Here is a 14,228-nt window from a genome sequence, read left to right as displayed (position 1 = left end):
AGGATTGCTGGACAGGATCCAAAATGTAAATGTCCATCCTAATCGAAACAAACATTTTAGTGACATTGTTTTGATGCGAACGAAAGGAGAAGCAAACTGGACTGGAACTGTTTTCCGTGGATTGATTTGACATAACATGTGATCAGTTTACCTCTGGTGTTGCTCATGTTGGTGAAAGTTAACAACCGTTGTGAAGGGGTTGTCAGAATCAAGCATCTTACACAGCCGGAAGATCAGTATGAATGCCAGGTAATAAGTAAGGGATGCTGTATAGTTAGCCAGTTATCCCAACAAGGAGGGGTCTTGTCAAACCCTAAAGGGATTCTACTTGGCATAACCACCAGGTAACTACACATAATCCAACTAATTACCCAGCTACCGACTTAAGTCACAAACATATTTTATTTTTATTTTTTTAAAGTTATATTTTTGGCCTTTTTGCCTTTATTTGATAGGACAGCTGAAGAGAGACAGGAAATGTGGCGAGTAGAGAGTGGGCGATGACATGCAGGAAATGGTCAACTGGCCAGGAATCCTACCTGCGACCCCTGTGACAAGGACTTTAGCTTCATACGGGGGGCGCTTAGACCGCTAGGCCACCAGCGCCCCAGTCACAAACATATTGACATCACATATTAATTTAAAGGCATTTTTATTCATTAAAAATGATATATATGTCAATAGAAAAATAGTCCTTTTGATCCCACAGTTGGTAGCACTACCATGGCTACAGATTCTAATCCTCCTTCTTGCAGTACAAACATCAAACTTAACAATTCAATTAACATGTGAGTGTATTAGTATAATAGAACTGTGAGTAAATATCTTATTTAAAGATGGAGAGAGGTTTGGTATTTTTTGCGTCATGTTTTAATTTGTATTTGAGCAACAGGAAACTGAAGAAAATCCTGTAATTCCTCATTTATCTTTATACATGCATAAATAATGTTTGTTTAGTCCTGTGCCGGTTTATTTATTTACTCAAATACAAATGGCAATGTGTTGATTTTTTTCATGTATTTATTGTACAGAAAATAATCCATTTGTCCATCCATGCATCCATCCTCCCACATGCTGCTAGCCTGTGTGTGATCAATAAGCGGTTAAATGGCTGTTCGATCCATGTGTTTGAATGTGCAAACCAACAAGGGGTTCAGTGGTCCAGTATCTTCTTAAATTAAATGTAACTGCTCTAATTCGAATGTAGTGATAGGTTTTTCACAGCAAGATTATAAATGTTTACCAATTATGCTAATGGAAACCCCCACCAGGTCCCACCTTCCAGGACTTAAAGGATCTGCTGCCAACATCTTATTGCCAGATGTCACAGCACACCTTTAGAGGTCTGGTGGAGTCCACGTCTCCTCAGGTCAGGGCTGTTTCTACCCTCACCTGATCAGAGGGGGGCCGGAAAATATTAGGCAGGTGGTCATAATGTTATGGCTGATGTGTGTATTAATTGAACCTTACAAAGGTTTCTGTGATGCTTTTCGTAAAGGTATTCAACTGTATTGAAAGGAGTCATGAATAGTTCAGTTGGAATTTTGGTATTGATTGTGGCTGAAGGGATTCATTCAATTTAGCTTTTTTTTTTTTTTACTCACCAGATGGATGCAGTTGAATCAGCATGATTCATATTTAATGGAACTGTGCTATGAATGAATCATTATGCCTCTATTGATAGTATTTCTTTTTTAATATTTAATGACTGACAGGAAAAGGGTCTCAGGGCTTTGAGCAGAAAAAATAATGGAAAATATCAAAATATGGTTCAACTTTAAAGCAAATGGTAACAAGGTAAAAATGTAGAACTATTTAGATTGATTACTCCTTTGTTACCACAACAACAAATCAGGTGGAAACAATTAACTTCTGTATTTTTAATGAAAGTACAATCAATATTTCAAATGTATGAACTTCAGTAATATTTCATTACATGAGCGCATTTGTACAATATTTAATCATTTTTGCCTGTTTATAATGAGGCGGCTGTCTCTCCATGGTTTATCAATGTGGTGTAAATGAATGTTTGTCTTAACACTGGATTTCTAAAGGTCAGTTCAAGGAAATGGACAAGTAAAGATTAAAGGAAATTTAAATATTGTCTGTTATAATACCTTGAGCAATTTCTCTTTTTGAGCTCACTCAGTTTATCATTCGGCAGTGCACATGCAAAATCTTTAATATGCAAACAAAAACCAAGAGTTGTCAAACCCTCATTAATTTTGAGCGACTATTTGAGCAAAAAATTGGCATAGAAACTGAAATATTAAGGTAATTATTTCGGTATTAATCACCAATAGGTATCTTCAATCAGCAATAAGTCATCATGTAATTCGTCATGACGCTCCATCTGAACAAACAACACAACCTATCTGATGTCTGGGTGGACTAGACTGCATTTGCACTGCCAGCCAACCATGACAGCAAAGTTTCCAGCACTAGGGAGAATTGTCTCCACGATAATTCCACAGAATAATAAAAGCGCAATAAGTGAAGCATATCTTCTGCCCTACATAGAGATTTTATTCTCCCTGTGCACCAAACAAAGCTTCGGAGGCCTGCGGCTAATCACTGCCCTTTACCTGTTGTCATTCATCTCCAGGAGTCAATTGGTCTGCTTCTGCAGGCTGCAGAGGTAATTATGATTTGGCTATGACTTGCGTTTAGCTCTATTGTCTGACTTAGTGGCACACACACTGGGATATCGGGGACTTGAAGCTCAAAGCTCATTCTGGAGAGTTCCACTTTGACTTCACCGCTCGATGTTCCCCCAGAGAGCTGTGCTGCTAACTAAACAAAGCTCAGCCAGTCAGGATCATCACAATAAAAAAGAAAATACCTGCACCTATTTCTATCTTCTTCTCAGAGAGCTTTATTTGTAATAATACCGCTCTCAATGCATCCTAAGACGCAGAATATTTTCTCTTCCGTTGCTTCACGGTTGAAAAAGTTGCAATGCAAGAAGAACAATTTCACAATACTGCTGTCTAGATATTTTCACAGATCTGCCTCTCCTCAAACCCAGAATTGTATTAATATTTAATCGCATTAGAAATTGGATGAGGAATACAATTATCTGAGTAAATACACCTGTCCCATCAAGCAAGAAATTGTGAAAATCCCCCAGCAAGAAGCTCAAGGTGAGATTTGGGAAATGGATGTGTGAACTTTGGGAAGATTTTCAGCACTGCAATCCACATTTCCATTTATCTAGTTCCTCCATTAGTCCAAGGAAGAGCTCAGAGAAGAAGCAGTTATCTCTCGCACTCCTGCTCATTGTTCTCTACTTGAACAGCAGTTATGGACTTAACAAATCAATATGTAAGTGATTATAACCCAATATGCAGAATGAAGTAATCACATTTTCTGAAATTATGTTATGTTAACTTTGAAAGTCTGTAGTTATGGATGAGTGTGAGGAAACTTTGAGTTTTTCCATTTTGCTTTAATAAAGCCTTTCACACTTGATTCAGATGAAGCAGGCAATTTTCCATATCAACTAAAAAGGTTGTCAAATTTCAGTGTTTTGTATGAGGCTTGTTTCCACAAACTTGACAGAAACAATTGTAAGTTCCAGAGGCGTTATAAAGTTTTATATTGAGAGGTTTAATGATGTGCCAGACTTAACCCATACTAATACACTTGTATTGCATTTGTTTTAAAATGAACAAACATTTTTGATAAAACAACATTTTAGACTTTTTCAGGGTTATCCATAAATGATAGACTGTTTTACAAGATGAGAGATGTGAAAACTCCCCAACAGTACAGCCAAATATTTGGGAGCTCCACCTGCTGACACGCTGCATTTAAGTCATAAAGAGCACCTCCTCCATATCAACAGATGGGACATGGGTCAACCATTAAAATCAAAATACACATCAAATACTTTTTCTTAAACGCGCTCTCTGTCATTATAGTGTTACGGACTTCCCCGAGTAGAGGTATGGATGACACCTAAAAGCCCTAGCCTGAACAGTGATAGGACTGGTTCTCGGTAGGGGAAAACTGAAAAGGGGGTCCGCTCACCTGCACCGGTCTGCCGGGGAATATACTGGTCGGTGTGGGGGGCAAGGGGCGAGCCCAAGCGTCTTGTTATGAGTTTAATAGTTGTTTTGTTTGGTTGGGATAAGTCTTTAAAAAGTGCTGTTGGTTCTCCAAAGGTTTGTGGTCGTCTCTGGTTGAGTCCCGTCCTGACGAGTTAGCGTCCTCTTTGCTTCCCAGCTGCAGCTCATCACTTCAATCAGGTGACGTCAAACAAGCCCCTTTCATGGGTGCGTTTAACAGTGTCGGACAAACCAGTGACAACTGAACACAATCCCAATTTCCCACATGAGAATTAGTCAAACAAAATAAAGAAAAGGAAAGAAGAGGAGGCTTAAGGTATCCCTTTGTCCTAACAATAGTTAGTTCTTATCATGCAGATTTATGTCCTGTGTTCTTTTTTGTTGTTGTTTTTCTTGAAGACGCAATATAACACCATAAAAATACAGACAAATGTGGCCTCTGCGGTGTTTTGAGCTGGATTAGCAGAGTAGAGGAGGAATGGAGGGAAAAAAGGCAACAACCATTAACACAAGAGTCATTAAACCTTTACAACCACAACCGTCTGTATCAAACCGTCACTCCTGTCAGAAAGACTGTGCACACCTGACCTTTAATGTTACGTTGAATGTGTTTCTTGGTCAGCAGCAGGGGTGGCATAGCAATATTGCTGCTCCACCTGATAAAACCGATGTACAGCCCTGGAGCCAGAGCCCCAAGCATGCTGGAAGTGAGATACACACCAAACATTGTTGTTGATGTTGTAAAATGCTGTGTGATGCCAAACTGCTTAAAATTTGTCATCAAATTACAATAAAGCAAGTTTTTTTTTATGATGGAAATGATTCAATGAGGATCATTTTTTAAATGTAAAACATCAGCAGACTATAGACCATAATGCCAATTCTAAGGATTCATTATAAAATTACAGTAAAATAAGGTCTTGAATACTCTTTTTTTATCCCAAAAGTGATGTAAATGAAGAGTTATTTTTAAAATTAAAACATCAACAGTAATAGACAATGATTCTGATTATGGACTTTTATTGAGAAGATGGTGCTTCAACCTTTTCCCCCTTATTTGATAGACTTACAAAGAGGTTAATTTCTCCAAAATCTTATATTTTTGTGTCATTGTATCCAGGTAAATGTGACATTCTTTGAAGTATTGATTTTATTCTTCAAAGTAGTATCTGAGGTGATTTATGAGTCAGATGACTGATGACTTAACTGTGAAAGGTAATCATAAAGACAACAAAGAAAACACTCACAGCACTCTGTTGCATGATAAATAGTGATAATGAAGCTTGGGAGTGCAGGGGAAGCATTGTGTAATGTTTCTGTTTAACGGCAGATTAAATTCTGCAAATGAACCTGAGCTGAGAATGCAGGCAGACATATTTGACAGGCATTCAAAGCTGCATCAGACCTTGACCTGTGAATGTTGTCTCTTTGCTTGGTCTCACTGTGTACTTTGCGCTTTGGAATTTGCAGTAGTATTTTACCAGAAGATGTCAGGCCTTTGCCTCTCTCTGCTGAAGAGCTGGACGACTCCTGGGAGACGGAGCACTGTGTAAACTTCCTGTGCAGAGGTACACTTCCTTCCTACCGTCAGTGGAGCATGAGCAGGATACTGAAAGATGACGGATGGAGGCTATCAGATCTTTTGTCTAGACCGAGTCAGGATGCGTGACTGCCTCTTCATGATGAGCCCATTCTGCCCCAACTCTCCTCCCCCCTGTAATGAAAGACTGAGGTGGTGTAGCTGTGTCGAGTCAGGAGGCGTATAATCAAATCACACAGGATTATGTGTCACATTTGACCTGTATGGACCCTTTTTCTGTACTCAAAAGTGTGATTCAATCCACAGAGGGTTTTCTGCCTGTCTGTGTAAAAGAGAGAGAGAGAGAGAGAGAGAGAGAGAGAGAGAGAGAGAGAGAGAGAGAGAGAGAGAGCTACAGAAAGAAAACTCAGTCTTTCTCATTTTTCTATATCTCTGTTTCTCATACATATTCTTTTTGCGTCCTTCCCTCTCTTCCTTGAGCTGAGAATATCTCTTCATGTGGGAAGGGACTGTTAATGAATGTGGTGGGGCACGTGGGAAACGTGTGGGTTTCCACCACAGCTTTGACTGACAGAAGCTAGACGAGGCTTCAGAGGCTGGCTTAAGAGTTAAGAAAAAGCAAACAGGGAGCAGCTTTTTTCCAGATGGCCACTGCAAAACAGAGCAAGTTTGTGGAGGCAGCGCGTCCCTGTTTTCTGATGGAAAATGGTCATACAAACACAAAAAGAATCACAGGATCTTACTTGTTTTGTTGGTTTGTAATTGACCTCACTGTCTGTCACAGAGTTCAATCAGTGTTTGCTAAAAGTGTCGAAAAAATTCCTGTCAAAGCTGTCAGACCTGAAGCATGAAGACGAGAGAGTAAATGTTTATTTTGTGATTCTACCTGGTTTGCACCCATCAACCTCAGCTCTAATCTGAGAGTATCTAGTATGCACTCCAAACTAAATTGGTGTTGATTCTATTCTGCGCGTATCAAAGCCCCAGTCTGTCGCTGAATGCTATCTGGGGAATGAGGGTCCCAGGATGCTCAAGCCCGCTGCTGACACGACACTTTTTCTGAAAGAGCCGGCACTTGATTTAGCCAAAGCAAAATGTCACGGTAATTGTGAAGATTTATATCAATGGGAAAGAGCTGACGAGGTCCCACACCACAGCTATCAGATCTGACAGACTTAATATGTGCTCAAATGTTGCCCTGCCACACTAAGGGGCTCACAGGTTGACCAATTTTTATCCGGAATGTTCCACCTCAGACGGTATTGACCGAGCCGTCGTTTTTTCACTGCTGCAAATTGAGTGTGAAGTGGAACTTTGAGGTGGTGAAATTGCGTTTCTAATAAACTGGAATCTCTTCAAAAACATTTTATCGCACCAGTTTCTAGCTTTTTGCTTTGTGTAGCACCTCAGATGATGTGAAAAACAGACTGGCAGGTGGTTTGTATAAATAGTCTGTACACAGCTGTGCTACAATACTGTACCCTTCAATCCTAGTCTCAAGATGTGTTAAGATCAAATTAAATGTGCATTGTGTTTTGTTTTTTTCTCACCAGTGAAACAGGTGGCATGCTGTTGATAAAACTGGCAGCTTTGCACTGCAGTATGTCAGATATGATATGATAATAAAGCTGGCACAATGGGGAACACTTTACATAAGGTACAAGAAAGAACAGAGTAAGTTCCAAAGATTAATAAAACACATCAGGGACTAAATCACAATTGATGGACTACTAATGAGTGGATAACTTCAGATTTCAGACTTTAGAGATAGTTATCTGCAATCCAGGATACAGAAGCAGAGCTGGTGAGTACATCTCTAAGTTGCCAATCTCTACAATGTAACTTAAACCATGAGGGGTAGTTACAAAAGCAATAAAGTTGTGACTTTACCTCAATTGTTTTTTTGAAGGTGCATCAACTGCAAAGCTCAAAGAAGGAGAGTTGAATTACAACAAAAGTCATCATTAATGATCTTGCAGAAGTCTTGTTCACTTTGTCTAACATTGCCTTCAATAAAAACATTAAATTAAATTTGAACTTGGCGAATAAGCAGGCTAATGTTTGACCCTGACTCAACCACGATGTGAAATGCTCAGTTAAATGTTAATTTGACCCATAGGTAGGTAGAGAGGAATCCATTGCCTTGGAAGCCAAACATTACTGAATCCACAGTTACCAACTGTGGAATCAGAGGAACTATTTTTTAAGCTGTTCACATAAGTAATTTTAAAATCAACAAAATCAACCTTAAATCATTTTTTTGTCAACTTTTTATAGCTTCTGTTGGTGGCAGGGTTATAAGTGGATAATGTATAGTAAGCAGGTGGTTACATGAATTAGAATCCCTTCATGGAAAGACAAGACCCCTCTGCTTTGCAGGTCTTGCTCACTTGATGTAATTCGCATTATGGCCTGCTCACTATGCACGTTGTGAGACATATATAATATACTATTGATTAAATAACAATCAATTGGACTGTTAATTTTTGAATCATTTAATGATAAGTCCAGACATATATAGTGAATAAACATCAAACCACACTAAAATGCACTTATTGATTTTTATCATATGAATATTAGGACGTGTAAAGTATAGTCCCCCATCCATTTAACTCACCTTTATTCATGAAGTGGTTCAATGAGAGAAGTTTCCTTTCAGCACTGATAGATGAAAACTACTGACTGAACTGCAGATGATAAAAATTTGAGCATATAACCTATATTAAGCACTACCTGAACACATTAAAATTGGATATGGTCTAATTAACCTTTACACTTCACTCAAACCCTATCATTACAGGAACAAGGATGGACCCTCTTTAGCTGTTCAAATTAATCCAACTTCATTACCTGTTGGGGAAAGAGCACTAGTACTCTGGTTTATGTAAAGGCATATTATTTGTCCCATGCTGTAGGTGTGTCAAGTATTCTACTTAAATGTACACTATAGTTTCCAATAATGTTCCGTTGTAGGGTGATTTGTAACATTACTCACAACAAACATGGAACTGAATTGATTACCTGTTTTCAAGGGAAATATGAAAAAGATACAAAAAAAGGATAAAGATGGATGTCAGTGAACTATTCACATTAGCCTGTGTTACCTCCAGCTCTTTCATTTGAATGACAGAATTGTACTAGTTTTAAAATGTATAAAGAAACTACCTCTGTGTGACATGATTTCTACTTGAGTCACGTCAGTCAGATTTGAATCAGTAAAAGTTGTTGTTAAAAATAAAAACTGCAATTTTCAATCATCTTAAACAACTTAATTTCATAATTGAACTATATTTTTTAATGTTGTTTTAAACTGACAGACCCTTCTCTGTTTTACTAAAATCGGCCTTAATTTAGTTCAAGATTGCCTGAGCTTACTTACCTTTTCACTTATATGATGATTAAAATATTCAGGGGGGAATTCCCCTGTTCCTGATGTCTTAATAAGACATTCATTGCAACTCACTATGAAACTTATGTCGGTTTAATAGTATGAATATATAAATTACTGTGTATTATAAAGTAAACAGAGATTCAAAGTTGGACAGAGGTAACTCAAAGAGAAACTTACTATTATATAGTTTATTGTTACACAGCATCTCCAAGTGTGTCCTATTATGACCTATCAACGCTTATTAGTATCATGAGTTGTTTTTGTTTAGTGTTGTATGATCTTTGTGTTGTGATCTGTCTTTGATTTCCTGTTTCTTTCCTTGTGTGTGTGTGTGTGTGTGTGTGTGTGTGTGTGTGTGTGTGTGTGTGTGCATATTTTTATTTGTTTTTCTAGTTTAGTCTACAGTGTTTCCTGTTTTATTTTGTAGTTCTTGCTCCCTGCGTGTCTGGTTTAGTTTTACTTCCTGCCCTCCTGTGTTTCCCTCCACTTTAATTACCCTAATTATTTTCACCTGTGTCTTTTGCTGCACCTGTGTTTGATTGCCCTGTTTGTATAGTTTCTCTGTATTCACCTTTTGGATTTTGCTAATCACCATCTCTAAGTAAGTTTTGTTTTACCTTTTATATGTGTTCCTTGTTTAAAAAATATTTTTATTTCAGCACATGGGCCCTTAATGTTTTTTTCTTTTTTTACCCATTGTGACAATAAGAACTTCATTTTAAATGATTGAAAAGGTAGTTAACCACTGATTTATCAGGACTGAAACTTAGGTTGCTCCCGAAATATATCCAGTACAACCAGTAACTAGTTAATAAAGCCCACAACAACTGAAAGAAATGATGGAAATGTTAAATAATTGAGCAATATAACAATGGTTCATTAAATAAAATCAATTTTTGGCAAAACTGGTCATATTATGATACTGCCTTAAGTAATTAGCTAAATAGTTCAAAACTGCATTATACAGACCTGTTTTGTAAATATAAAGAGGCTGGAAACAGATGTGGATTTTGGAATGACGGGTGACCAAAAATAAATACTTGATATGTAGTCGCAGCAGTGAACTCTAAGTGACCCAGAAACATGCTGTCTGCGTGTCGTTGGCATGGAGACAAGTCACGGTACACACGTGCTGAACAGACCAAAACATATAGTGAAGGAATAACAGTACGAGGGCCACAAATAGGCGGTCGGCGGGCCGGATGCGGCCCAGGGGCGCCTATTGAGGACCTCTGATAGATACAAAGTATCTACTGCACATATGGTCTCTGTTTATGATTCAACCCAAATTAAATAACATGAACCCAAATGAACCAAACAGAAGTGTACCAAAGTGAACTAACTTTTCTAACATAGTTCTGGCCAAAAGAAAAAGTGAAGGCAGGTGTGATCACACTGAGTCACTGCCATATTTTAAAAACGTATTAATGGCCCACTGAATTGATAAGAGGAAGAAGTAGGCGCAGTTAGACGGCATTATTTGGCTCCCAGAGAGCTGTAGAGAGTTTTGGGGGTTCTGCTATTTGAAGGGCATCAGTTATTGAACACTTATTTCTGAGTCCTTCTAATACTAATTCAATCTATATGTTATACGGACAGCCTTACCATTAACAAGTCTTAACTTGCACAATAAAAACATGAAATCAAGTCTTGCAGGTTTCAACGTTTAGATTTTTAGTCATCATCTTGTGATTTTACCTGCAGTAGATGTGTGATGTAACCCATTAGTTTGATGACTGCTGTTTTAAGGCCTTTCGTTCTGTGCTTTTGCTGTCACTATCTGTAATACCATAGTTTTTAACAGACAGGAGTGTACCTGGGGCAAAATCTTGAACATTCTGGTCCTGATTCATTTAGGATTGTGCAGCTTTTGAGCCCCCTAATTCTGTGTAAATGAGATTAAAATGACACTGTTTAATTCACAAACTACTCTGCAGAACAAATACCGCATCTGAGCCGACCTGAACAGAATGATTTTTTGTTTGTTTGTTTGTTTGTTTGTTTGTTTGTTTGTTTGTTTGTTTGTTTGTTTGAATGAGCTGCTCTTGTTGGCTTGCTCCAGAGGGGAGCTAATATACCATTTACAACCCCAGTTCCATAAGAGTTGGGACGCTGTATAACATGTTGTTAAAAACAGAATGTGATGATTAACATGTTATTGTTTGACCAAAAATAAATGCAAGCAACATGTTTTAATAAAGTTGGGACTTGGTCAAGAAAACACTGAGAAAGGTTTTGTTGTAACAAAGAAAAAACACCAGGAGAAGCTCTCGGAGGTAAGATGGGAAAAGATTCACTACTTTGTGAGAGAATAAGTGAGGGAATTGTACAGTCATTCCAGAATTACATTCCTGAATGTTAAATTGCAAATAATTTGAGCATTTCATCATCTACAATACATAATTAAAAGATTCAGAGAATCTGGAAGAATCTCTTTACAAAAAGGACAAGGCTGAAAACCAGTGGCAGTTCTAGACCAATTTTACTGGGGGGGCCAGGCTGGAGCCAAGGGTGTTGTCAGAGGGACACATTCAACCCTGACAAAAAGTACTGAGAAGGGCGAGGACCGGCTGAGAACAAACTGGCAAAACATCAGTGCATCCTTATACTGGACATATATACTATTGTGTATTATATCAAAATGCAGACTGACAGCAGCTGTTTTGCTGTTTACACTCCCATAGCGCTCTAAGGGACTGGAACCAAGTGCCATGTGTTCCGCCTGTAACATCGGCGCGATACCGAAGCTTTTTTTATTCTATAATAATATTTTGGTGTGGAGGGGGGGCCACAGGGGTCAAGGTTCAGTTTTACAGAGGTACTGGCCCCTATTAGCCCCTCCCCAGAACCGCCACTGCTGAAAACATTAATAGATGGCCATTAGCTTTGGAGTCTTAGCATTTAAAACAGACATGACTCGGGGCGTCGTCGGCCTAGTGGTCTAGGCGCGCCCCTCATATACAGAGGGGTTTAACACAACATCTCAACTCCTTTGGAATTGGGGTTGCAATACACTAGTGTGAACGAAATGTCCCCACCCCAATCAGCCCATCATTTATATGTGGAGAGAGTTGAGCTCTCCGTGTGTAAGAGAGTGTAGATGATTACTGCTCATCTCCACCATCAGACCAGAGCAAACTGCCCAGATCTGTCAAACTTTATGTTTGGAGTTTTTACTCTTGAATATCACTGGTGCAGTATGATTTGTGAATTGGGCCTTTAGGTAGAACAGATTGTGGGAGAAAATGATGTGCAATTCTTGGTGCATTCTCAGTGAATTCCTCCCTCAGGGTATGTTTATGTATGGAGCTGTGTATAATCACAAATCAGGAAACAAGCAAACACAGTTGTTTCATCAAATTTAATTTATAAAAAAAAATACATAACAAATTGTGGACATTAACCTTTTTGGCTGAGCATACATTTTAGCTCCCAACTTATCCCCATTTGCTGAGTTTGCATATGAAACACCCATCATTTAATTTAGTTTTGAGGCGAAATATGCAAAGCATTCAAGAAGCTATTGAAAAAGGAGAAACAATTTTTACCCACAGTGAACCTGAAATAGGGGTTAATCATTCTGACAAAAGGAAAGCCCAAGCTCTGTTCTTACCAACAAAATGAAGCAAGTTAAACTGTAGAAAGTAACCGAAGCAGTGAATGATGTCACTGAGCCACTGACCCTGAAAGAGATTTGGATTTTTTTTCTATAGACACATAATGTTGAATTGGTTTAAACCTGTGTTGTGGTATTCTGCATTACTTCAACACACAGTCAGACATGTCAACTCATTATTGCTCCACTACTGTGCACTCCAGGGATCAATGCTATAAGTAACCATGGTTTTAGTACTTATCCACATGACTCAGAGAGGATCAAATGTGTGCATATGATAGTGCATTGAGAGGAAACAACAACAGAATTGTTACTATGGATGGTAACATGTTTACCCACGACCTAACAAAGTCAAAGCATGTCATCAAACTGTTTCATTTTACTAAAATTGAAGTTTATTTTCTTTTTTGTGAAATGTCACAGATCATGTTGAATGGATACATTATATTGCTGAAATCGATCGTAGGCCCCTGAATAATACTGAAATCTTATTGTTGCAGACTTTGTGATATTGATGAATTTCACTTTTTTGTCTAAATGATTGCTATAATGTGTAATCATAATGAAACTGGTGATTTACACCCCTACTGAAAAGACTGTTCACAAATTTGCTGTGGTACTAAAGGTACTTTAATACGAACATTTCCACGCTCCCTGGATTTTTATACACAAAAGTGCTGCATAGAAAGTGACGGAAGCACGCAGCTTGTATTTGCATGATTTATACATTTGACTTGAGTGACCTAGTCATATTGAATTTAACATTACTTTTATTGCCCTGTGGTAGGTTGGCGACCTATCCAGGGTGTACCTTGCTTTTCCGCCTGAAGTGAGCTGGGATTGGCTCCAGACCCTGTGACCCAAAACGGGATAAGCGATCAAGATAATGGATGGATGGATTACTTTTATGCTTTTTATGTTGGCGTGATCCAAATCTCAGAGAAAAACTAAAAATGACATGTTGGAAAACAGGAGAGCTTCAGTTCTTTGAGTGTGGTACGCTCAAGCTCCTTGTGCTTAAATTGTTTTATCACATGAAAGGAAGAGTAGCTAAGAAACTGATCCTAATGTTGGTCTGATAATCTGTTGCCTTAACAGTTGCCTTAATACTCTCTCACTCTGTCATGAAAATATAATGCTATCTTAATTAGCTCTCTCTGCTGGCATGGAATACATTTGCCATGAAACATTTGCACTTTTGTGGTTTTGTAGTGTTTACTGTTCATGTTTATAGTTTGGCATCTTGCAGTATTTATTTCATTTATTTATGCACATTTTTAATGTTGTTGAATTAGACTTGGAAATGTTTTTGACCATAGAACATTTGCGGTACTTTGCCACCATATACTGTATCATGGCAAAAAAAATTATATATTATGTTATAGAACACAGCAGGAATATATAAGTTAGATCATAAACAGCATTTTTATGTACATAATTAGAGTGCAGTATGTAGGAGGCATGATGTAGGATGCAGGGTTCCCACTCTTTTCCAGAGATCGTTTTCCAGGACATTTCCAGGACATTTTCATTGATGATCAAGCTGGTATGACAGTCTAAATTTGGTTCCTAATTTAGTTCCTAAATAGTCTAATATGTTCCTCTCAGTGA

Source organism: Notolabrus celidotus, chromosome 8 (genome assembly GCF_009762535.1).
Source record: "Notolabrus celidotus isolate fNotCel1 chromosome 8, fNotCel1.pri, whole genome shotgun sequence".
Taxonomy (NCBI): domain Eukaryota; kingdom Metazoa; phylum Chordata; class Actinopteri; order Labriformes; family Labridae; genus Notolabrus; species Notolabrus celidotus.
This window is presented reverse-complemented; position numbering follows the sequence as displayed.